Source organism: Zalophus californianus, chromosome 15 (genome assembly GCF_009762305.2).
Source record: "Zalophus californianus isolate mZalCal1 chromosome 15, mZalCal1.pri.v2, whole genome shotgun sequence".
NCBI lineage: Eukaryota > Metazoa > Chordata > Mammalia > Carnivora > Otariidae > Zalophus > Zalophus californianus.
In genome coordinates, this window is record NC_045609.1 from 87,270,757 (window position 1) to 87,278,654 (window position 7,898).

At 54.8% G+C, this 7,898-nt stretch overlaps 1 long non-coding RNA gene across 1 annotated transcript; it reads right to left on the reverse strand.

Annotated features, from left to right (window-relative positions):
* Positions 1 to 570: 570 nt before the first annotated feature.
* LOC113919722 lies at positions 571 to 2,792 on the reverse strand. The gene is made up of 4 exons (XR_003519097.1): positions 2,691 to 2,792; positions 2,180 to 2,281; positions 1,016 to 1,183; positions 571 to 684 (listed from the first exon to the last, which is right to left on the reverse strand). It is a non-coding gene; the product is annotated as an uncharacterized LOC113919722 (long non-coding RNA).
* Between the last annotated feature and the right edge of the window lie 5,106 nt (positions 2,793 to 7,898).

Below are 7,898 nucleotides of genomic sequence, written 5' to 3' on the forward strand. Positions count from 1 at the left end.
GCGCCCCTAAAAACAAAACAAAACAAACAAAAAGCCTTTTATAAAGACAAAAATGATTATCTGTTTCCTCTTATTAGCTGTTAGGGTAGTTCTCTAGACCCAAATACTTTACTTGCCCCATCCCCTGATGGGGACAGTTATATAGTAATGCTTAATCGGAGGCTTCATCTCTTTCTGTGTCAGGAGTGGTCAATTCCACTCACAGCAGGTGGAAGGAGGGTGGGTGCCTGCCTAGGGCAATGCACCTGTTCCTGGTGGTGTTTCTGCCGAGGACAGGCACACATTCCTGGTGGGGGTCTGGTTGAGGACAGACACCCGACCCTGGGGGTGGGGGGCTGAGGACAGGCACCTGGCCTTGTTCTCTAAGTCAGGTAATGTCATCATTCATGTGGAAGTAACTGTCCAGCACAGCAGAAATACACAAACCATATCTAAGAATTGGAATAAGACACTTTATAAAGTCAGGTTGTGTATTCTTTTGATATTTATTTTCATTTAGACCATCCTCACCTCTTCTCCACGTAGAGACAGCAAAGGTATTTGCAAAAGGTAAAAAGCCCTGTGGACCTTGAAAGATGTAGAGATACACATGCACACAGCACGATCCTGGCAGAAGCAGGGGCTGTAGGAATCAGCTACGCCGCTGAGCTGTCCATGGAGGAATGTATATTGCCCACCTGGGCCCTGGAAAATTTTGCAAAATGCAGAAATTCATACAGGAAAATCAAACCCTTTTTTAATGTGCTCAGAGCAAAGTAATGCTTTCTTAGTGTGCCTTGGGTCTTAGACCTGTATGTCTCTCACCTTGCTCACACCCCTCCTCGGAGTCCAGACGCTGTGTCCAACCGCAGCTGCTGCCACGCCCCGCGAGGACAGACCACCCCCCTGCAACCGGGGAGGTTCTGTCTGTCCCCTGGAGGACTGTCCACCCACCCAGCATTTGCTTTCAGGTCTCCCTTCTCACAGAGGAAAGTTCTAATTATTCATCAACACAGAGGGAGCATCAAACACCTACCTGGCACAGGGCAGCCAATGGGGATGAAAGATGGGAGTTGAAAAAAGCATGGAGTCGGGGAGCTGCGGGGTCCACTCTGCTGGCAAGGGTCTGCTCAGCCACCCAGGGCCCAAGGAGACACACAGGCCAGGGGCACGCGGCAGGAGCTCGGAATGCGGGTGCCTGTCTCTGCACACGATAAATATAAACATAAGCACGTTGGGGGGAGAGAGTTCCAATTTAATGAGAAGTTATTCCAGGACTCAAAGTAACTGTAAAATGAGGGTTTTGAACAAACACCCTTCGTTGCAGATGAAAGGAAATGGAGGTACCATCTGTAGCCCGGAAGGCACAGCACCTGTTGCGGTCTGTCACTGCCATGGTCATTACTAGGATCTCCATGGGGCACGCTAATCTATGCGTTTACAGGTCTAACCCCGGGGGCCGAGCGCGGCCGGGCCTCGAGAGCCGCTGGACTTGATTCACCAGGAAGGACGGAAGGGTCGACCAGTGAATTCAAGCTCAGAAGCATGGGATGTCAGCGTGCAAACCTGGACCCCACCCCCGGGCCGGGCTGTGTTAACAGACGCTTCGTGGGAACAAGAAAGGTGCCAGCGTCCAGTGCGCATCACAAGACCCGCACAAGGCGCCCGCGGTGGGGAGGGGCCCAGGCACGGCAGCCTCCACGGCCTCTGGGACGAGAATCTTGCTCCGTTTGCCCAGTATGTCCTTCTCAAAGCCGTCAGTACTCCACATTGGAAAGTGTCGGTCTACGTTTTTATTTGCCGCTTCAGAGCAGCAATCGACAAATGGAAGAATCAGGGAAATGCGTACCCGGGAAGGGCTCAGAGCCCCGGGGAGTCCTGTCCTTTGGGCAGGTGTGAGGCTTGGAGGTGGGAGGGTAGGAGGAAGGGCAGGTTTCCTTGCTCCTTGGAATGTCCCTCTGGCCTCGGCTGGTGGCTGGGGAAGCGTGGGGGCAGCTGGGAGGGGGCTGAATGGGCCACTGACACCGGGGCCATTTGTCCCCAGAGCGCTTTCCACCGCACTCCCACACAGCCTGACGCTCCTGCGTGTGAAGAGAGCACCTGGCCTCTAAATAACGATTTTAGAGCCTCTTCCTCGAAATAGCGGGCATCTGTGTGGGAACAGGAAGGAGCTACAGGGGAATAAAGCACATAAGCCCACCTTCTCGAGGGCGGCTGTCTGCCCACCCAGCTCGGCGGCGGCAACCTGCCTCATTCAGACGTGCAACTTCTGCTCCAGCCGGCGTGGCTCCAGCACCCCCTGCTATTCGTATGGGAAACAGCATTAAAGGGGGCACGAGGGGCTTGTTACTACGTCACTTGAAGAACGGCAGGTTCCATGCAATCATTTCCCGGCAGTGACCCCACACGTCACTGCCAAGGTTCTCTCACAAGTGGCTGGTCTCCCAGAACTTTCCCCTGGAAGGTCAGGGCAATTCTTCAAAACCATCGAGATGTCAGGTCAAGGAACCCGTGCAGCTCTGCGTTCCAAAGCCACCGCATGCACTGCTCCATGGTGACCACGCCACCACGTGGCCCTGACTCACAACACCACTCACAACGGGGCCTCCCGCCCAGGCCCTCCTGCTCACACGTCCTTCTCACTCCCCTGTGGAAACCCCTGCACCTGGGGGGCTCCGGGCTACACAGACACACATGGAAAGGACCCTCACCTTCTTTGCGGACCAGGAGCGAAAGAAGCCTCTGAGCAGCTTCTCAGTTTCCAGAGCCATCTGAAATGACCATTCCCATGCTCATGTGGTGCTCGGCCTCGGTTAACCCACATGACTCACGCGGACCTGACAAGCAAGCGAGCAGACATAACCATGGCCCCACTTCTGGGCACCTGTCCATTAATAAGTCACTACGTCCTTATCAGAGTTTTCAAATTAATCAAAAAATCAAGGCTGCATGTTAAGAAAAACAAACAAGCAGAATCCCAAACTGTAAGTATCGCATAAGTAACGTGTTTGGTAAAACAGAGGTGTTTGTGTGTACCTGTGCACACACACGTGTGTGTGTGCCACATTCAGACGTGACCCACGCAGGGCGCGTCCTCAGTCTCCCTCCCCTGAGCAGACGTCCAAATGCCCCCGTGGCCCCCTGAGGTCTCTGCAAATGCCAGCTCGACCTGGCGTGGTCACCCCGGGTCTGGGCCCCTCCTGAAAGCCACGTTTGGCCTGCCATGTGCCTTCCTCCGAGGACCATGGCTGTGTGTGTCACACCCGAGGGGCTCCGTCCACCCTCCACTACCCTGGAGTCCGCCGAGGGCCCACCTCGTCTCCTCTGAACTTTCCTAGGGGCTGCTCAGGAGGCCCTCGGGGTCTGAGCATGTGGCGCCCCTCGTGTCTTGAGCTGCCCCGTGCCCTTCCGGGGGAGGCCTTCTCAGGGAGGGTGCCTGCTGACAGCCCTTCACCTTGGGCAGAGTAACTCTCCCTACCACAGACGATGCTTCTCAGGGTTCTCTGACTCCCACCAAATTCCAGATGCTCGTCTGAAGTTGGCCCTTCTATCCTCATTCTAGGAAAAAGAAGTCTTGCCCAGAGGGCTGGGCATAACGGGCTTCCCTGTCAGGTTCTTCCAGAAACTTGTTTGCAAATGCCCCTTCGTGGACCACCTGTCAGGGCCCACTGCCTACGTTGCCCGTGGAGTGGCCCCTAAGGATCCAGGGAATGGATCATCCCCTCAGAAGGACGCCATGGAGCCCAGAGGAGAGTCGGGTTGGTTTACAGCAAAGCAGGATGGGATTCCAGGATGTCCTCTCTGTACCAACCAGGGAGCTCAGGCGTCCCCATTCACGTGCGTGACTGGCTCGCTTGCCTGGGTCATGGCCATTCTGCCTCAAGACTCAATAAGAAAGCGCCAAAATCTTGTCACAGGGAAAGTTTTTCTAATGCCTGGGGGGCTGTAAACAATTTCTGTCCTCACTGGAGCACCGGGGGCGAGAGCAGGACTCCCCTGCTCCTGGAAGACGGGCCGTTCCGGGCAATGGAAGGGCACTCTGTGGGGGCATAGAGTCTAAAACCAGCAGCAGCTTTCGCTTCTGGGAAATGGGCCTCACACAAAGCTCTCCGAGCCCCTGAAGCTTCCAGCACGGCTGTAATAACTGGGCTGGTGTTTGGGCAAAGTGCTTACGGTAAAATGCCAAGTCGTGGTCTTCACGACACGGTAACGCCAACGAATACACTCATTCATGTCATCTGTGTTTTCAGCAAAGATCTGCATGTCCATGTTCCGATTTGTCTAAAGACCTACTTGGCTTCTAGAGAAAGCAGATCGAACTTTCCTCCTGGCACGGCCCATGAGTGCGGCTCTCCTTAAGGACACGCATCCTGACGTGACATCAACAGCATCACTGGTGTCCTTGGAAGACTCCACTGATGCAGTTTCAAACCTTAACTTATCCTCAACAAAGTGTTGAAATCATGCTCAGCCAAATGGTAAGTTGGTTAAATCGAATGAGTCGTGTTTGCCAAGAGGTAGAAATACCACACGGCAGCACTGGATTCTAGGAGTGGACCCCGGTGCGTTTCCTGAAGGTAAACAGAGGAGTGTTGGTTTTTTCCAGCAATCTCAAGGGTAAAACACCCTTGCTTTCTGTAACTGCTCTGTGACGGTTCTTAGCGATCAAACCCACCCGCCCCTAAAGCAGCATCTTCTCCAAATGCACCCTGAAGCCTTCTGCTGGGTGGCGGGCAGACCGCGTCTGCAGTACCATCTTCGAGGAGCTGATGGCCCGGAAGGGACAGTGAACACACAGACAGACTTCGGACTGGAGAACTGCAGGCAGGACCCTCCAGAACTGGACAGTGACCTGCCGTGTACTCAGACCAATGCAGAGCAGACACGTCCGTGTCGGGAGCTGGAGTGTTTACCACACCAAGCACATAGGTCAGGGACGGGGAGTCTCAGAGTGGTGACCTCACCCCAGGGAGTGCCTTCTAGTCTCACGTTCACGGACGAGGGGTGGTGGCAAAAACCGAGAGCAAAATTACTTAACACCTTCCACATTCATATTTGACTTTTGCCTCAGTGTGAAGGAGAATGTGTTAATGTGGCCAGTGGGTTCCAGGCGACACACAGTAAAAAGTCTAGAACATGGTGAGATACCATTGAGCCTTCTAAGACGTGGGCTTTTAAAACTGGCACAAAGGTGATTTTAGAAGCTTCCCTACTTAAAAAAAAAAATCGGTCTTGTCATTCTCTGTTGCAGGCAGAGGGAAGTCAGGACTGTGGAAAAGAGCCGGTGAAATCATGCTGAAAGCCAGAGAATATGGCCAACGAGACGCTCGTGGAGCACGGGAGAAGGAAAGAACCATCCCAGCAAAGGTCTCCATTTGCAAACTCTCTGGAATCGGCTACTCTGCAAATCTCTGTGGACAAAGGCAGGGACCCTGGCTGACCCTCCGCCTCACCTGTCCTCTGCTGGCAGATCTTCCCGAGGAGCTGCCCAGAATGAGAAAGCTGGAGAGGCCTTGAGGCCGGCGGTGAGCGGGGGTTAGGCCACGAGGCTGGAGGCAGGAGGGGCATTGGGCCTGCCTGCCTGCGGCGCCGCGCAAATGTGTATGGAGACAGACGGGGAAGCCCGCCTCTTTCCTGTGTGTGCATCAGCCTGTGAATGTGTTCACCTGTGACTTTCCAGATGGTTCCTGGAGACGAGCGTGCATTCTGCCCAGCAACACCAGAGATCTCTGGCTTAGGAACTGGAGTCATGGGGGGCCCTGCAGGGCCGGTCGGCCGGGTGCTATTTGGGGCCTTAGCTCTGGTTTGTTCAAAGAAGCCGCTCCCCTGCAATCACAGGTGGGGGACAGACAGAGGCCAGGTGCAGCACACAGCAGGGAGCCAGGCGCTCCGTCCCCCTCTGCGGCCGTGGACCGCTCGCCGGGAGCCCCGGGGCTCACTAGAGGCCAGATGAGTGGTTGTAAGATTTTGTTGGTTTGCTTCCATTCATCCCATGCATCTTAGAATGAGCTGAAGCAGTTTCCTGGCAGCTCGATCTTTAGTGACTGTCTGGTGAGGAATTCCCAGCTGGGAATAAAAGTGGAAAACCTAAAACTTGCAGACATCGAATTCAAAATGCAAACAGTGAATTGTGCTCTTGGAGCATATGAGCAGCTGTAAGCGGGGCCCCAGAGCCAATGAGAGGACACGGAGTGTGCCACCGAGCATGAAATCTCCTCCCGAGTCACAGCCGACAATTTCCATAAAATATAATACTTTTGTAAAATGCCTATGTCAACCATAGCCCAGAGCCTGACAGGTTCCTTGCATATACAGTGTTCTCTGTGGAAAAGAAATCCGAGGAAGCAGAATTCACCAGGAAGCCAGGGCACCCTAAGCTGAGAGTTCCAGGCCGGATCTCAGCCCTGGAGCGCCAGACTCCACTATCCCCCAGATCCCACAGAGCTTCCCCAAATGCCTACAGGAATTGCGTGTTCAGGAACCCATCTTCCCACCAAATCCAAGGAGCCCCAGACTTTCTCTTTGCACCTCCCTGCGAGCTGGCCCTGGACTATCCCGCTCCCCGCCTCCACCCGCGAATCCACCCACGCAGGTCACTGCCCACCACCCACATCTCCGGCTGAAGGGGGCCCACGAGCGTCTTCCCTTCCAGGACCCGGCACCCGCGCCTCCGGACCCTCTGGCCAGCACTGCCCCCTCAGTGCACACGGGGTCCTGGGTCCCGCCCTCCAGCATCTGTACCAGCAGCTCCCACCACCCCCAGCAGGAGGCGCACACATCCAGCCTCTGGGCTGCCTCCACCCCTAATCGGTGCAAGCACACAGTAGGTCTTCACAGATGCTTGCCGCATGGTGGGCAGGAAGGAGCCCCTCTCCAGATAGCGTCCCAAAGGCACCTGCTCCCGGGGCATTTCACTTCCAGCCACAGCGAGATCCTAGCATCTGAGCAAGCCGGCTCCCTGCCCAGGGACAGCCGCCCGGACTTGATCCCCCGGGTGAGCCCACGTGCAGGCTTCAAAGCCCCAGCACGGCTCGGAGGTGAGTCGGGGAGTACCCAGCAGCGCCTGAGACAGCAGAGCAGGACTCCCATGTCCATCCAGATTGTTCTTTAATCCACGTTTTCTACGGTATCTTGACTCTGTTTCTCCAGACTTTCAGTTAAGTGAGGCCCCCAGAGGTAAGCACCCCACACGTTCATGTCACACCTCCTGTATGCGTGGAGACTGGGAAGTCAGCATTAATTGAATTAATCTTTCGGTGCTGTTGTAGACAAAGCAGTTTCTAACAATTACAAGTCAATTGCATTGTGCTTTCAGAACTATGTGCAAAATAAAATAAGGTTCATCTAAGCACATGAAAGCTACACACAGTTTAGGTATTCAAACAAAGAAAAATAGAATTTGTCGTCTGGAGGCGTTACTCACTAAGTGGAGTGCAGGCGGAAACGGTCGTGTGCGTATTTACACATCAAGCTTCGGAGTCTAATAAATCGTTTGTGTCTTATAATTCAGAACCCGGGAGGAAAGGAAGGTGCAGAGATTGAGCCGTATGGACAGAATTCACATTTGCAGAACTGTTTACCAGTCATAAGGACATCTTCACGAAGCAGCCTCTACGCCAACGCTTGGGGAGGGGCATGTAGCCTCCAGGTCTCTGGGGGAACGCCCGCTGAGACGCAGCCAGTCGGCAAGAAGCCCGGGCTTTTTGCCGGAACCCACAGCAGCACGTGCTGAGAAACGTCGGGACGTATTGGGAAGTGTGGGGCCAAGGGCGGAAAGGCTCTTTCGGCAGCACCCACCATCCTCATGGCGCATGTTCCTGCACTGCACGCCCCAGCATACCTCAGAGCAGGGGCTTGGTGCGCCCCAGATCCGGCAAGCAGCCCCCAGCCCTGAGAAGCACACGTGAGCCACGTCAAGG